At 37.5% G+C, this 17,783-nt stretch overlaps 1 protein-coding gene across 1 annotated transcript in view; it reads right to left on the reverse strand.

The window, feature by feature from the left end:
* LOC114657624 (transcription initiation factor TFIID subunit 4-like) overlaps positions 1-17,783 on the reverse strand; it is a 458,757-nt gene that overhangs the window by 438,721 nt on the left and 2,253 nt on the right. The gene's annotated exons all lie outside the window — the stretch shown is intronic.

Raw genomic sequence — 17,783 nt, forward strand, 5'->3', positions numbered from 1 at the left:
TTTTTACTGCGCAGCATATTCATCACCATCATCACGTCATATATAGCTACGTGTACTTCGCTATACAGTAAGTGTAAACTTATCTACCGATTTCATATTGCTTAGCAGTTGTCCCTGTTATTAATAGAGTAAAGGGTGGGTTGTAAACAATACAGGGAGGGTTTAAAAATGTCCAAATACACGTTAAATAATTAAATAAATATGGTGTCCCTACTTCGCGGAAATTCAGTTATCGCGGTCGGCCTTGGAACCTATCTCCCGTGATAAGTGAGGGATTACTGTACCACAATTTGGAATATCCAGAAAAAGAAGGAAAATACTGGTGTACTGAGCAACAGGCATCAAGCTGGTCATCTAAGCAAAACAACAACTGATGAGAGACAAATGGTGAAAGCAGTAAAGAAAACAGTCTGTAACATCATGAACAACCTCCAAAAGAACAGGGGTGGAAATATCACAGTTCACTGTTCGAAAGAGACTTGGAGAACAACAACATAGAGACCATACTGCAAGATGTAAACTACTCATCAGCAGCAAAAATTGAAAAGGCAGATTGTAATCTCTCTATTAAAAAAAAAAAATCCTGGGAGAGAATGACTAGGGAGACGAGACGTGATCTTCAGAAAAACAATAATCTAGGTGCAAATTCAGAAAATAAGGAAAGTAATAATCAATCCAGAACAAGTGGAATTGAAAAAAAGCACTTCTAATCAGGCTCAGAATTAAAACACAAAGTATAACTTCATAAAGTATTGTAGCGTCCCTTCCAGGTTGAAGCTTTTTTTTGGAGTGACTGTTAGGTTCGATTGAGAGAGGGCAGAGTACAGCACGGAAGACTAACAGCAGGGTATTGACTGATGTGGTAAGGGGTGGGGGTCCGTCCCGGGACAGGAGGAGGGGGTTGGAGAGGGTGCTAGAAGATTGTGTTTGGGATTACGAAGTCTGCGTTCTTTTTTTTTGATCGTTTAAGTGAAACTTTTGTGAGACTACTACGCCTGCCAGTTTTTTTTGTTTTTTTTTTTCTTCTCTTTTCAAGCCGGACGCAGAGGTCGCTACAGTATCAAAAAAAAAGATAGTAAAGATCGCATTAACACAAACAAAAGGAAATTATTACTCGAAAAAAGGGAAAATAATCATCACGGACCAGGTGTAATTGAAATAATAGCAGGACAAAGCAAGGTCAGAAATAGAAGACAAAGAGTAGAAAACAAAGTAAAACGTCATAAAGAGGTTAAAAACAAGGGGGCCAAACACATGCAGAGCAGGTTAGAGATAATGAAAACAGTGGAATTCAAAAGACAAAAAAAAAAAAACGTAGGCGCGAAACACATGCAGAGCAAGATACAGAATATCCATCCATCCATCCATTTTCCAACCCGCTGAATCCGAACACAGGGTCACAGGGGTCTGCTGGAGCCAATCCCAGCCAACACAGGGCACAAGGCAGGAAACAATCCTGGGCAGGGTGCCAACCCATCGCAGGACACACACAAACACACCCACACACCAAGCACACACTAGGGCCAATTTAGAATCGCCAATCGACCTAACCTGCATGTCTTTGGAATGTGGGAGAAAACCGGAGCGCCGATACAGAATATGAAAGCAGAAAAAACACAAAAGTGTCAAAACAAAGAAAGTAAATATCACATTAGCACAAACAAAGATACATTATTACTCGGTGTAATAACGAAAAGGCGAATAGAGATCGAATATATGGACATAGGTGATATGTCTGAAATATGTAAATATTATAAGTCTTTGAAGTTTAAGTCAGAGAATTTCAAAAATGGGGTTTAGGTTACTTTGCAAAAAAAAGTATTAACTGCTGATGATGTAGATCGTTTTGTCTGTTCTGAAATTCCAAACAGAGAAACCTATCCTGAATTATGGTACAAAGTCAATAAACACATGTCTCACGGACCTCATTTAAAAGATTCAGCATGTTGGGTCTCTAAAGATTCCAAATATTATTTTTAAAGAACTTCTAAAATAAAAGTGAAACTAATGAAATAGCAACAATTCAAAGAAAAAAAAAAAATCTTAAAAGTGTATATCTGGAAAACCAAACACGGGGGTTGGCGATTGAAGCCCCCTAGTTTGCAAAAAAAGTACAGAGATAAGCGACAACAGTTCTAGAACAAAGTTTTATGGGCTGATTAGACAAATATTAACCTCTACCAAAGTGATGGAAAGGCAAAAGTATGGAGAAAGAGGGGATCTGCTCATGATCCCAAATATATAAGCTCATCTGTGAAATATGGTAGAGGTTGTGTCATTGCTTGGGCTTACATGGCTGCTTCTGGACCAGGCTCAGTTATTTTTATTGATGATGTAACTCATGATTGTAGTAGCAGGATGAACTCAGAAGTCTACAGAAACATATCGTCATCCAAGTTACGGAGAAATGCATCCAACTTATTTGGAGAAACTTTATTATGCAGCAAGACAATGATCCAAAATGTACTGCCACATCAACAAAGCATTTCATCAGGGGGAATAAATGGAAGGTTTTGGACTGTCCAAGTCAATCACAAGATATTAACCCAATTCAACTTGCACTTCACCTCCTGAAAAAAAGACTGAAGGAAGAAACCCTGCAAAACAGACAACTAAAAATGTTGTGGTAAAAGCCTGGAAAGATAAAATACCATACAATAATATTCCTTTATTGCCATTGCATAACACATACTATGAGATGCCGGTACACTACCTGAAACAGAGCTATACTTTAAAAAAAAAAAAAAAACACATCTAATTGATGTAACTTTCTTATATATACTCACACAATTGTCAGTATATGCAAAAAAAGTTTTTTTAAATACTGCAGAAGATAAATAAATAATAACGATGAATATGATATTCCAAAATTATGTCTATAAATTGTGCGATTCCAGTACAGAATTTGGTGTAGTGATTGCTTTGGGTAGAAACTGTTCATCATTCTTGTGGTCCACACTCTAATGAATCTATATCTCTTCACTGGGGTTAGAAGTTCAAACAGGTCTTGTACTGGGTGATACAAGTCCTTTATGATGCTGGCCGTCTTCTGCAGACAATGAGAGGTATGCTGTAGATGTCTTCCAAAGTAGGCAAAGGTATGTTGCTAATTTTCTCTGCCATTTTTATGATTCTCTGCAGAGCCATTTTTCAGCTGCTGAGCTGTTGCAATACCACACAAGTATCCCATGAGTCAACAAGTATCCCATGAGTCACGACACTGTCAATGTAACAAAGACAGAAAGACACCAGAAGCTTTTGTGACAGATCAGCCTTCCTCCAAATTCTCAGGAAGTCACTGTTGTGCTTTTTTAACCAGTTAGTTTGTGTTTATTGTCCATGTGAGATCTTCTAAGATGTAGGTACCCAAGAACCTAAAAACAGAGACTCTCTCCACTCTGTCACTGTTTACATACAGTGGCCAATGGTCATCCTGCTTCTTCCTGAAATCAATGACCAGTTCTTTAGTTTTCTTGGTGTTAAGTATGAAGCTATTCTGAAGGCCGACTCTTCTCCATTAGTAATCAGCCGCACTATTGATGTATCGTAAGCAAATTTAATAACAGCACTGGTGTTATGGACTGGTATGCAATCACATGTATACAGAGAGTAAAGGAAAGGGCTCAACACACAGCCTTGCAATGCTCCTATGCTGAGTGACAAAGTGAGGGAGTGGTGGGGGCCTGTTGTGACTGACTGTGGCCGGTTTGTTAAAAGTGCCTGTATCCACAGGCGATGTTATGCTGGAGGCCTTGCTCGGACGTCTTGAAAAACAGTCTGCAGGATATGATGGTATTAAAAGCAGAACTGTAATCCATAAACAGCAGCCGTGCATATGTTCCTCGCTGTTCCAGGTGGACCCGTGTGGAGGACAGTGGAAACGGCATCGTCTATTGACCTAACAGACTTATAGGAGTATTGGTGAGAGTCTAGAGTGGGTGGGAGATGTACTTGAAGACCATGATTACTGCTGTTAATGCTACTGGCCTGTAATCATTGAGGCAAGTTACAGCAGTCTGCTTTGGAACTGGTACTGTGGTTGATGCCTTCAGGCAGGTTTGGACAGTGCACTGTGATAGAGACTGACTGAATATATTTGTAAATACCTCCATTAACTCTGCAGAACTGTCTCTGAGAACCTGTCCTGGGACACCACCTGGGCCAGCCGCTTTCTGTACAGTATATTGATATTCAGGAATTTGTGTATAACACCAGCAGACTGTATAATGAGTACCTAGCTGTTGGTATCTGGACCCGAAATGGTGCTCATGACAATGAAGAAACAAGAAATTTGTTGGGCGTCTATATATCACAGGCTTGATGCAGTTATTGCAAGCAAGGGATATGTACCTAAATATTAGGCCTCAAAGCCTTTAATTTAGCTGAAAACATTCTGTTCCAATACTTTTGCTCACTTAAAACACTGGGTGGTTTGATACAAAATGTGCTACATTCTATGTTGTTCAACATGTCTAGATGTAAATACCAGGGAATAACAGCTGAAACTCTGATGTCTCTTCTCATATTCATCTCATGATTTTCACACAAATGTCTTCAGTGCACAACAAAAACAAATTAAATAACCTTACTGTTCCAAAACTTTTGGAGGGGACTGTGTGCATAAAAGTGTGTGTGTGTGCGTGTGTGTATAAAATAAATAAGACCTACAAGTTTACAAGCAGTATGCCTGGTGTCTGGAACCCATGGTCACCTCCAAGTGGTGGGTTTCCACTTTCACTTTACTTTTTTTTTCTTTTTTTTTTTTTTTTTTTTTTACTTAGTAATGCCTAATCTTATTTTTATATTTTTCTTTTTCCTTTCTTCATCTTGTAACACACTTTGAGCTACATCATTTGTATGAAAACATGCTATATAAATAAATGTTGTTGTTGTTGTAGCAGTGATGCTTTGCCAGGCCTTTATTGTAGCTGTCTTCAGTTGCTGTTTGTTCGTTCATTTCTTCCATCAGTTTTGTCTTCGGTATGTGAAATGCATGTTCAACTGGACTGAGGTAGGTTGAATGACTTAGCCTTTCAAGAATATTAACTTTTTTGGCCTTGAAAAGCTCTTGGTTTGATGCCACAGTATGTTTTGACTCTTTGTCCATCTGTGCTGTTAAGTGTTGTCCTATCAGTTTTGCAGCATTTGGCTGAATCTGAGCAGATGGTATAGCCCTATACTCTTCAGAATTCATCCTGCTACTTCTGCCAACAGTCATATCATCAATAAACATTAATGACTGACTTCATCTGCAGCCATGCATGATCATGCCACAAAACAGCCTCCATGATGATGTGGTATTCACTGGATCATGAGCTGTTCCCTCTCTTCTGCATACTTTTCTCTTTCAAACATTCTTTTATGTATTAATCTTAGTTTCCTTTGTCCAAAGAAAATTATTCCAGAACTGGACAGACTTTAAAAAAATGCTTTCTAGCAAAGTCTAATCTGTCCTTCCCATGCTTCAGATTTACCAGTGGTTTGAAACCTTTGTCTATAATTTCATTAAGTCTTCTCTTGATTGTAGACTTTGGCAATGATAGGTCTACCTACCAGAGAGTGTCTCGATGCATGCTCAATAATCCAGGTAAGGAAATCCTAGAAATTTGATTCTGTTCATCTGGACAAAGTTTTTAAGTGGGAGAAATATTTCGAGACTTATCCAAGTCTCTTCCTCAGTCTCAATTGACTGCAGGTTTCCCCAACCTTATAAACAGTACCTTTGCTTAATCACAGAGACTAGCACCATTGACAAAGGGCCAGTTGATCAGTGATATGCAAATTGTCCACTGATTAGTAGACGTGTGAACCATTCATAGAGGGTTGAGGAATGGCTGCAATCACAGCATTGTAAGATGGCGACAGATGTACCCTTAGGCCCCCTCCTCTGTTCAGAGATGGTCGTTCCTTTTTCACGTAAATAGCCTCCTTGATTCCTCTCTCAAACCAGCGCTCCTTCCTGTCCAGGATGTGCACCTCTTCATCTTTAAAGGAGTGACCACTATCCTGTAGATGTAAATAGACTGCGGAGTCCTGGCCTGACGAGGAAGCTCTTCTGTGTTGTGACATGCGCTTAGCCAGTGGCTGCTTGGTTTCCCCGATGTACAATTCACTGCACTCCTCCTGGCACTTAACTGTGTAAACTATGTTACTCCGTTTGTGCCGTGGGACCCGATCCTTGGGATGGACCAATCTTTGGCGTAGCGTGTTTTGGGGTTTGAAAGCCACTGAGACCCGGTGTTTCGAGAAAATGCGCCTCAGCTGTTCCGATACTCCTGACACCTACGGGATCACTAAGGGTTTTCGCTTAGGCAGTGGATGTCCTTCCTCTCTCATGAATAGCTTGGAGCGTTCTTTAGGTGTCCTCCCTGCTTTGACAAAGGACCAGCTGTGATATCCACATTTACTCAGGGCCTTTTTAACGTGGTGTTCTTCTGCTTCCCTGGCCTCTGAGTCTGTGGGAATGGTGTTAGCTCTGTGTTGTAGAGTCCTAATGACACCTAGTTTGTGCTCTAGTGGATGGTGAGAGTCAAACCTTAGATACTGGTCCGTATGTGTGGGTTTACGGTACACATCCACTTTCAAATGTCCCCCGTTGACGATGGAAATTTCACAGTCTAAGAAGGCTAGCTTGTTATTTTCCATATCCTCTCTGGTGAACTTGATGTGTTTGTCCACCCCGTTGATGTGGTCTGTGAACTGTGGTACCTCCTGAGATCTGATTTTCACCCAGGTGTCATCCACATATCTGAACCAATGGCTCGGTGGTGTTCCAGGATAGGATGATAGAGCCCTCTTTTCCACTTCTTCCATATATAGATTGGCTACTATAGGTGAAACAGGGGAACCCATGGCACACCCGTGCTTCTGCCTGTAGTACTGGCTTTTGTATATGAAATATGTTGATTGAAGACACAGTTCCAAAAGCAGGCACACTTGGTCTGCATTGAGAGAGGTTCTTTTACTGAGAGTGGGGTCATTCTGTAATCTCTTACGTACTACCTCCACTGCTTCAGTCACTGGGACACAAGTGAATAGAGATGTAACATCAAATGAGACCAAGGTTTCTTCTGCCTCCATAATGACCTCTCTCACTTTCTCCACAAAATCCAATGTGTTCTGAATGTGGTGTTTTGAGCTGCCTACCACCGGGTTAAGAACAGCGGCCAGGAACTTGGAGATGTTATACGTGACTGAATTGATCATGCAAACAATGGGTCTTAAAGGAGCACCCTGTTTGTGTATTTTTGGTAAACCATACAGACTTGGTGTAGATTCCCCTGGGTATAATCTGTGGTATGTGGTCCGGTCAATAGCATTGTTCTGAACTAACTGCTTAAGACAATCTATCACCTTTTTCTTGTAACCACTACCTGGATCTCGCTTTAAGGGCTCATAAGTATTTTTGTCACTGAGCAGAGACAAAATTTTCTCATGGTAGTCTGTCTGGTTTAGCACAACTGTGCATCTCCCCTTGTCCGCTGGAAGGATGATGATGATGTTGTCCTTGCTGAGTGCCGTGAGGGCCTTCCTCTCCTCAATGCTGATATTGGATGCAGGGGGTTTTGCATTGCTGAGACATGCCGAAACTTTTATCCGCAGTTGTTAGTTGTTCTGCTTCCAAATCAGCAATGTTGTTGTTTCTGATAGCAGATTCTGTGGCTGTAATCAGTTCCACTAGCGGGATTTGGTTCGGTGTGACCGCAAAATTTAACCCTTTAGAAAGGATGTTTTTCTCTGCTTGGGTGAGTTGTTTGTCAGACAAGTTCTTCACCCATTTGTCCACATCTTTAGTTTCTGTCTGGCATCCTTCTCTCTGCTGGTTGTGGAGGACACTCCCCATAGTGTGCTGGTGTTTGTGGCGCACAGCAAGTAGATCAAACTTCCTTTTTTGCCTGGTTTTAGACTTTTCATGCTGTGCTAGACGAGCCTTCTCGGTGAACTCAAGCACCTGTTGAAGTGTTTTCTCATCTAGAAGTGAAGAAAGTCTTTGGTGGATCTGCTCCTCTTTGGATTTTAAAACATCAATAGTGAAGTTAGTTTGTCTCACCCGTTCATTTAGCAGCTGACTCTGTGCCTTCTGGAGGATTTTGTTAGCTTGCAGGCCTTTTACTGACGATTTCATCTGTAGACTTTTAGGAGTGATCCCGCTCTGGCTACATCTGAGGCTGAATCTCAGATGGTTCCTGTAGTCTGCCATCTTGCGTGCTGTTTGCTCATACTCACGTACAAGCTTTAGGCCGTCCTTGCCAAAGTGGCTCTCGATGTCTCGATGCATGCTCAATAATCCAGGTAAGGAAATCCTAGAAATCTGATTCTGTTCATCTGGACAAAGTTTTTAAGTGGGAGAAATATTTCGAGACTTATCCAAGTCTCTTCCTCAGTCTCAATTGACTGCAGGTTTCCCCAACCTTATAAACAGTACCTTTGCTTAATCACAGAGACTAGCACCATCTGGACAGGGAGGAGCGCTGGTTTGAGAGAGGAATCAAGGAGGCCATTTACGTGAAAAAGGAACGACCATCTCTGAACAGAGGAGGGGGCCTAAGGGTACATCTGTCACCATCTTACAATGCTGTGATTGCAGCCATTCCTCAACCCTCTATGAATTGTTCACACGTCTACTAATCAGTGGACAATTTGCATATCACTGATCAACTGGCCCTTTGTCAATGGTGCTAGTCTCTGTGATTAAGCAAAGGTACTGTTTATAAGGTTGGGGAAACCTGCAGTCAATTGAGACTGAGGAAGAGACTTGGATAAGTCTCGAAATATTTCTCCCACTTAAAAACTTTGTCCAGATGAACAGAATCAAATTTCTAGGACTACCAGAGAGTGTTCTTGGTTTGGCTAAATGTTGTGAAGTGGTTCTTCTTCAGCATGGACAGAATTCCAAAATCATCTAGAAGACATTCTGGTGTTGCAGAGATCACCCATGCGTGCCTTCTCTTTAAGAATATATCAGATGGTTGATTTGACCACTCCTGGAGTTTGCTATCTTTCTAAATGGTTTGTTTTGTTTTCTCAGCCTAATGATGGCCAATTTTTACTTGCATAGACAGCTCTTTGGACCTTATATTGATAGTTCACACTGACAGTTTCCAAGTGCAAATTCCACACTTGGAACCAATTCCAGACCTTTCACCTGCTTAAACAATTAATGAAATAATGAGAACTACTTGAACCTAGCTGTGGAATAGCTTGTAAGTCAAATGTCCTAATACTTTTGAACCCCTGGAAATGGGAGGGTGGGGGCTATGCAGAAAAATAGCTGTTATTCCTAAACAGCTCATATGATATTTTTGGCAAAACCCTTAAAGCCAAAAGTCTACACTTCAATCACATCAGTCTACTTAATTCCAAAACCATTATGGTGGCAAACAGAGATAAAATCATTAAAATTGTGTCACTGTCCAAATACTTATGAATCAAACTGTATGGATAATGTTCTCAGAAAACAAAAAAAAATCTAGAGTGTGATAACGATTTGGCTTGGAAAAATACAACCACTTACAAGCCATATAATTAAAAAACAAGTTTAATTATCTGCTAGGCCTGGCTTCCAATTAAAAAACTGCTTCACAAAACGTGCAGTATAAAGTAACATAGCCTAAAAATACACTTATAAGTGCTGTGGTCAAAAAATATAATAAGTATTACTTTCATTTTTACCTAATTTGTTATTTACTGTTACCTTTATCCTTTTTTTTATTCTTAGTAAAAACACTACTCATTTAAGGGTACCTTTATTCATTTATTCTGAATTTCAAGAAGATGTAATGTGAAAGAACTCTCAAAATGCTGCCTTTCACATTTTTTGTATGATTTTGCTTTTAAACATTTAATAAAATGAATCAGTTGATGTTAATAAAATACATTTTTTCTTGTTACTACTGGATTTCATATTAATCAACCTAAATAATGTAATTTTTATGAATATTCGGATAGAAATCTGCTGATTTTCACCAAAAAAAAAAAAAAAAAAAAAAAAAAAAAAAAAAACAGACTCAATCTGTGATCAGTAAAAAGACCGATCATAAAAAAATGATATTTTCAGCCCCTGCTTTTCTAAGCTTTATAGTAGTTTAGTTGCAGTGCTCCTTCACACAAAATAGTACGGTAGTTGAGCGGTAGTTTGGTTTTTTTTTTTTTTGCAGTAAATTTCCAGCAGTGTAAATAACAGTGAGTAGAAGCTTGTTTTATCAATGAACAAGAAGTGATTGGTATATTAGCCTTTATGTTAAAGAAAGTGGTGTAATAAACAGAAAAAAACAGTAACTGGAGAAGTCGCCTTGTGCAACTAGACAAACAGCAAGGAAAGCTACTTCAAAAGAATTCAGACATTTTTACTTCATCGTTTAAATTAAAATGAACACTGCTTGAGTTTGGACAGCAAAGTTGTTTAAAAGGCAACAGCTTACACATTTAATTGAAAAATGAAAATATAAAGACAAATTTGAAATTGCTGCTTAGTAAACTAGGACTTTTTTTCCCCCAAAGATTTGAACTGTGTTTATTATGTGTTACTGTGTGTCATATACCATACGTTTTGGTAAGAAACAAGTACTACATAATTAAAACGGTAATCCATTTTTTTATAATTACAACTCAAGAATTACAAATGTATAGCTGATATATTGAAAGAGAAAATAACCTCTATTAATATAGTAAATGTATATTTTAACAGCAAAAAGCTGCAGTGCAATTAATGATTTAAAATGATTAAAACCTGTAAGTGCAAGTATATTTGCATTTAAGCAGTTTAATTGCCAATATCAATTATACATAAATTTGTTTATTTTTTAATTTTATTTGTATATATTTATTTAAAAAATGTATTTTAAGGAAATTTTATTTATTTTAGTATTTTATGGTCACTGAACAATAAACCTACAGAATTTCATTTTGTTAATAAAAATGAACAGTTAACACCTGCGGTCTATAGTTTAATTATAAAAATAAACTTTAATATAGGACATAAGACTTCTGTTTGTCTGGTTCTGCAGGAGATTGGTGTAAAATGTTTTTAAAGGGATAAAGAAAAAAAAATTCTGAAATGTTATCAGAACTGGCCAATCAAGTAACAAGAAATTGGTGATAGGCATCAGCTTTAAAAACCTGATGGGAGCATCCCTAGTAATTTTACATACACTTTCTTCATAAGTACATCTGAACTACAAGTTCAAATTTCATTTAGAAAAATTTTCATTTACTTTATACATTTCAATTATACATTGTACAACTCAAAAAGTGAATTGAAATATGTTATATTACAGAAGCAAACTTCAAAAATATAGCATTTGAATGTATAACATTCTAAACTGACCTGAACATTTTTAAAGTTTCTAGTCAGCATTGTGTTACTTCTAACATAATTATACAGCCATTCTACTGAATTTTTCAATTCTTGCATTCGCACATCATGTCCAAGAACAGTCTGTTTATATTTTTAATTGAAAACATACTGTTGCCATCATATCCAATGAGAAAGAATACTTTTTGTCTTTTCAAATACAAAGCAGTCTTAAAAGCCTCCCATTTCCTTCATCTAGACTAGTGGTTCTTAACCTGAGGTCTGTGGACCCCTAGGGGGTCTATGAATGGGTTTCAGGGGGTCCATAAGGGTCAGATAAATATTAACATTTATATTCACTATGCAGTCCGGTACTGCTGATTAAAGAGTAGATGTAGTAGTTATAGCAGTAGTGGTAGTAAAGTTAGTAGAAAACATAGTAGTAGTAGATCTGTTTTAATTTGAACAAGAGGGTTGTATTTCATAATTATAATGAGTGGCCATTACTTTTTGCATAAAAAAAAGGAGTGTTTTTTAAGATTGCTTACTTTAAAGTTTAACAATAATTTATGTATGTCATATATGTATAAGATAAACAAATCTCGATAATAAAGTACAATATATTCATTGTATGCAAAGTTGTGTTTATTTGAATATTTCTGGGGAAGGGGGTCCCTAGCTTTCATCAGATTCTTAAAGAGGTCTGTGACTCAAAAAGGTTAAGAATCACTGGTCTAGACGGTCATGGTTCTCCCACAATCTGAACTTCTGCTGATGGGTGCATTTGAATGTTGATTTATACTTCAAGAGTACTCTAATTTTGGATTTTCAGTACGCACAAGGTGACATGATCAAAGAAATCAGAAAAATATATACTTTACAGTGTGCAACGTTCTACTTGCTATACACTATAATAATACTGCTCAGAAGGAAAAAGCTAAGAAATCACCCGAGATATGTCAAAACACTTTACAAATAGATAATACTCTCTTTACACTGCCAGAAACACTGAAACACTGCCAATGCCACTCCAGTAGAATAGTCTGTTCATTCATCTATAATCAAATTTGTTAATTCTCATAATGTCTTTGAGTTAAATTTGAACTGTTTTTATGTGTGAGGTGAGGCCCCTAGATTTCATCTGTTCAGGATGAAACATTATGACTTTTTCTGTTTCCCTAAATTAACAAAAAAGTAAAAAGGTAAACATCCCATAATTTTTAAAGAATTTAAAGAAAAAAATTTCAACCCACCATTGATGTTAATCAACGTTTTTACTGCATTTAGGGTAATTTGATTGTCCACTATCACTCAATACATCCTTAAAGGTATCTTTTCAGCACAGAAATGTAAAGGCTTTAGTACAGTGCCCTAACTTAACCAAATATTTTTGCCCAGCTGTTAGACATTTTGAACACCACCATGTCCTTTGGGTCAGTTTTGACATGCCATTGACTTTTGTGGATTTTCAGCTGCATTTTAAGTAAATTGTTTTTTCACAATGTAGTGTTGCGTGTTAGGGGTCCACGGCAGTACACAACTTTTTAAATAAAAACAGTACAGCTTAGGCTGCATGGGTGTGCATAAGCATTTGGCCCCAGAGTGACAACTCCATCTGAATGGACTATTAGTTCAGCCAGTTTCCTCATTGCCACTCTTTAAGATGTAATAAAGTCATCTGTGCCTAAAGAGTTTAAAGACTGAAAAGAAGAAAAACCAAGAACAAAAGGAACCATGGAAGTAGGATCAACAAGCTAGAGAGGAATCGGCTGAGAGCCAATGTGGTTCGAGGGTGGTGAAGTGATTGAGGAAGCCCTGTTGCGGAGCATGGTTAGAGACACTACTGGAGCGGAACTTGTTCAATTCTGCCAAACAGCAGAGAGCAGGAACTATTGGGGCACCCAAAGATCCCAAAGATGTCCATATAGGCGAAGGTTGCTTGTGCGTCACTGTCTCTGGATTCTTGCATCCAGTGATTAAACTTATAAAATGGGTGAGCAGAGCAAGAGGAGAGGGAGAGCAGCACTATGAAGGGCCATTTTAATAGACAAATTCTGGCTTGTTTTCACACTTGATTTTATGGGATTATTTATTTAATTTCTTGTGATTTTCCTCTCCTCACCAACACTTCTTTATTGTGGATTATTTATTTATTAATTTATTTAAAGAAGAGAAGCCCTGCATTTTAATATGGACACTGCTTAGTTAGAAATAAACTGAAACAATGCACTTTTAAACCATCCTTGATTTTTTGTGTCCCTCATTCGCCCTAGTCCATCTCAGTCTATGACCATCAATGCAACAGGTTCAAGGAGATAATGCCAGCAGCAAGCAATCCAAACATCACAAACAAACCATAAAAACAACCTAAATGTCACCCTTCAACTCAGAAATAAAAAGTCTCTCAACGTAGTGCCTTAACTTTACAGGAAACAAAACAGCTTTCATATATCAAATGTTTTTTTAACACTACCATGTCTTATACCAGCAAACTATTCAATCAAACAACCTGTAAGATACAACAGTTTATTTCAAAATCAATCCAAAGAAATTAAAATAAAAATACAAAAGGAAAAAAAAAATGTTTCAACCCCCACCTAAGGGAAAAAGAAAAGCACAAGCAGGGAAACCTTATCTAACGTTCTAAATATGATAGAACAATTAATAGCATAAGGGAGTTAATCACAGTATATAATTAAATTAAGGAATTCTTGCCATGTTTTAATAAAAAGTTTTCTAGATATCCTCTTAAACATAATTTGACCTTTTCTAAATTGATATAATACAGAAAATCACTAACCCACTGAGGTTAAGTAGATGAGCTGAGATTCTTGTCAGGCCTAGTGATACTGGAGATAGATGATACTCATTGCTAGCTGGATCTTGCCAGGGGTACAATTTAGACAATTTTAAATGAGCTATATGTGATCATTGAAAGATTTTGAGTTGAATTATGGAATGCATGGAGCATATAAAACTAGAGTGCATTCTACAGTATGTATGACCATGTTCCATACCTTTCTTAAATGCTAATTAAAAGATCCATCTCCAACCATTCCTTAGGATGGCAAAAGGGTAGATTCTTAGGAATATTTTTTATATATTATTGAAATCCTGTTTGAGTCTCATAAAGACTACAGGTGCTGGTCATAAAATTAGAATATCATGACAAAGTTGATTTATTTCAGTAATTCCATTCAAAAAGTGAAACTTGTATATTAGATTCATTCATTACACACAGACTGATGTATTTCAAATGTTTATTTCTTTTAATGTTGATGATTATAACTGACAACTAATGAAAGTCCCAAATTCAGTATCTCAGATAATTAGAATATCAATTAAGACCAATGCAAAAAAAGGATTTTTAGAAATGTTGGCCAACTGAAAGGTATGAACATGAAAAGTATGAGCATGTACAGCACTCAATATTTAGTTGGGGCTCCTTTGGCCTGGATTACTGCAGCAATGCGGCATGGCATGGAGTCGATCAGTCTGTGGCACTGCTCAGGTGTTATGAGAGCCCATGTTGCTCTGATAGTGGCCTTCAGCTCTTCTGAATTGTTGGGTTTGGCGTATTGCATCTTCCTCTTCACAATACCCCATAGATATTCTATGGGGTTAAGGTCAGGCGAGTTTGCTGGCCAATCAAGAACAGGGATACCATGGTCCTTAAACCAGGTACTGGTAGCTTTGGCACTGTGTGTAGGTGCCAGGTCCTGTTGGAAAATGAAATCTGCATCTCCATAAAGTTCATCAGCAGCAGGAAGCATGAAGTGCTCTAAAACTTCCTGGTAGACGGCTGCGTTGACCTTGGACCTCAGAAAACACAATGGACCAACACCAGCAGATGACATGGCACCCCAAACCATCACTGACTGTGGAAACTTTACACTGGACCTCACGCAACATGGATTCTGTGCCTCTCCTCTCTTCCTCCAGACTCTGGGACCTTGATTTCCAAAGGAAATGCAAAAGTTACTTTCATCAGAAAGCAGCAGTCCAGTCCTTTTTGTCTTTAGCCCAGGCGAGACACTTCTGACGCTGTCTCTTGTTCAAGAGTGGCTTGACACAAGGAATGCGACAGCTGAAACCCATGTCTTGCATACAGTACGTCTATGTGTGGTGGTTCTTGAAGCACTGACTCCAGCTGTAGTCCACTCTTTGTGAATCTCCCCCACATTTTTGAATGGGTTTTGTTTCACAATCCTCTCCAGGGTGCGATTATCCCTATTGCTTATACACTTTTTTCTACCACATCTTGTCCTTCCCTTCGCCTCTCTATTAATGTGCTTGGACACAGAGCTCTGTGAACAGCCAGCCTCTTTAGCAATGACCTTTTGTGTCTTGCCCTCCTTGTACAAGGTGTCAATGGTCGTCTTTTGGACAACTGTCAAGTCAGCAGTCTTCCCCATGATTGTGTAGCCTACAGAACTAGACTGAGACACCATTTAAAGGCTTTTGCAGGTGTTTTGAGTTAATTAGCTGATTAGAGTGTGGCACCAGGTGTCTTCAATATTGAACCTTTTCACAATATTCTAATTTTCCGAGATACTGAATTTGGGACTTTCATTAGTTGTCAGTTATAATCATCAACATTAAAAGAAATAAACATTTGAAATACATCAGTCTGTGTGTAATGAATGAATCTAATATACAAGTTTCACTTTTTGAATGGAATTACTGAAATAAATCAACTTTGTCATGATATTCTAATTTTATGACCAGCACCTGTAACTAGCACTGATACAGGGATGTGTGTAAGACTGGGTAGGATCCTTTCAAAAAAAAAATGTATAATTTGTACCTAAGTACATAAAAAAGTGTATAACTGTAAAATTAAATTTAGAGCATAATCTAATATATAAAGCTCAAAATCTGTGTGCATATATATTGAGCCTACATATCCAGTTTTGATCTTGGAGATACCTTTGGGTTTTTCTTCTTTGTACTACAGTTTTAATGACTATGCCACCGGATGGCTCAGAGCAAGTGAAACACTAGAATAGATTGAAACCAGACTAGCAGACAAATGGACCAGAGTTTATAATTACTCACCCGTGCAGCACTGTGTGCTGCTTCTAATTATTTATACAATGCAAATATATTGTCTATTTAAAGATCTAAGTGTCTTAATCACTTGCAGTTTCCACAGGATAAATGCTGAGTAGGTCAAAGAAGGTAGAAAAAGGTGATTTTCATGTATAGGAGCAAAAGATAAGAGCTTCTCTACCTTGAAATGTATCAAACATTGTTTCCATACTTTACATAAATAGCAGAAGACTAGAATCCTGGTAAACTGACAATATTTAGTACAAATCAGATTTTCCACTGTAAACCAGGCCAGTTAATATTCATGCATTTCTGCCCATTTTTAAGACTTTATTGTGCATATGTTTGCCTCCCAATAGTAAAAATGAAAGATAGTGCCATGCCACCCATGTGTTAACCATTTTCATTTATTTTTGTTTATACAATTTTTACAGCAAAGAAACACCTTAATATAAAGCATAAAATTTATGTTTTTTCTTATTTTGTTTTTGTGATAGCTTAAAATGGTAATATACATGCCATCTTATTTTTGTGCTTGGACAATTCAATAAAATTGCATTACTTATAATTTCTTATCCAACTTCAAACCTCTATCTACATTAAATTTGCTTTTTTATCGAGTCATACATTATTATAAAGCTAGACACCTCTATTATAAACTGGCACAGGTAAATTAAATTAACTGCAGTCCTTTGTAGCAGAATAGCAACCAAAAAATAATGATGGTGGCAGGAAATGCAGCATTAAAGCTAATTAAAAGCTGAGGATTCACTCAATAAAATGAGTGTCCATTCCATGCCAAAACCTTGATCAACAACTAAATTCTAATTTAAAAAAAGGTATTGCACTTAACACCTCTATATATCCTTATTATTTACAAATAAAAAATATCTGAACTAAGTAAATGAATACAGAAATTGCTAACAATTTATTGATACTGTTTTCAAGAAATGCTCATTTAGCTATGAAGCTTCTTCAGTGTGCGTTCCCTCTTCACAGTTTTGTGATGTTTGCTGTCAAATTCAAATCCAACTTAAGACTCACCTACCCCCTCTGCCTTTAAATTACTTTCCCTTCATATAAAATTTTCAACAGTGACAAGACTGTTAATGCCACTTTGCAGAAAACAATAACATGGAGCACATGCCATGAAAGCACACACCTATTTATGCAATGGTCTTCTTTTTTTCCCCCATGTGCTTTTTTGTGTTTTTTCAAATTCAACTGTCTGTGATTACAAGTTCTTTTAGTAATTGCTGTAAAAACACCTTAAATAAAAGTCTAAGCTATTTCAAGCATCTGTCAATGTTGCATTTTTTTCCTTTTATTAAGTAGTGAGAAACCAAGCAAAATGACACCTTTTATTGGCTTACTAAAAAGATTACAATATGCAAGCTTTCGAGGCAACTCAGGCCTCTTCTTCAGGCAAGATGTAATC

Source organism: Erpetoichthys calabaricus, chromosome 9 (assembly GCF_900747795.2).
Source record: "Erpetoichthys calabaricus chromosome 9, fErpCal1.3, whole genome shotgun sequence".
NCBI lineage: Eukaryota > Metazoa > Chordata > Cladistia > Polypteriformes > Polypteridae > Erpetoichthys > Erpetoichthys calabaricus.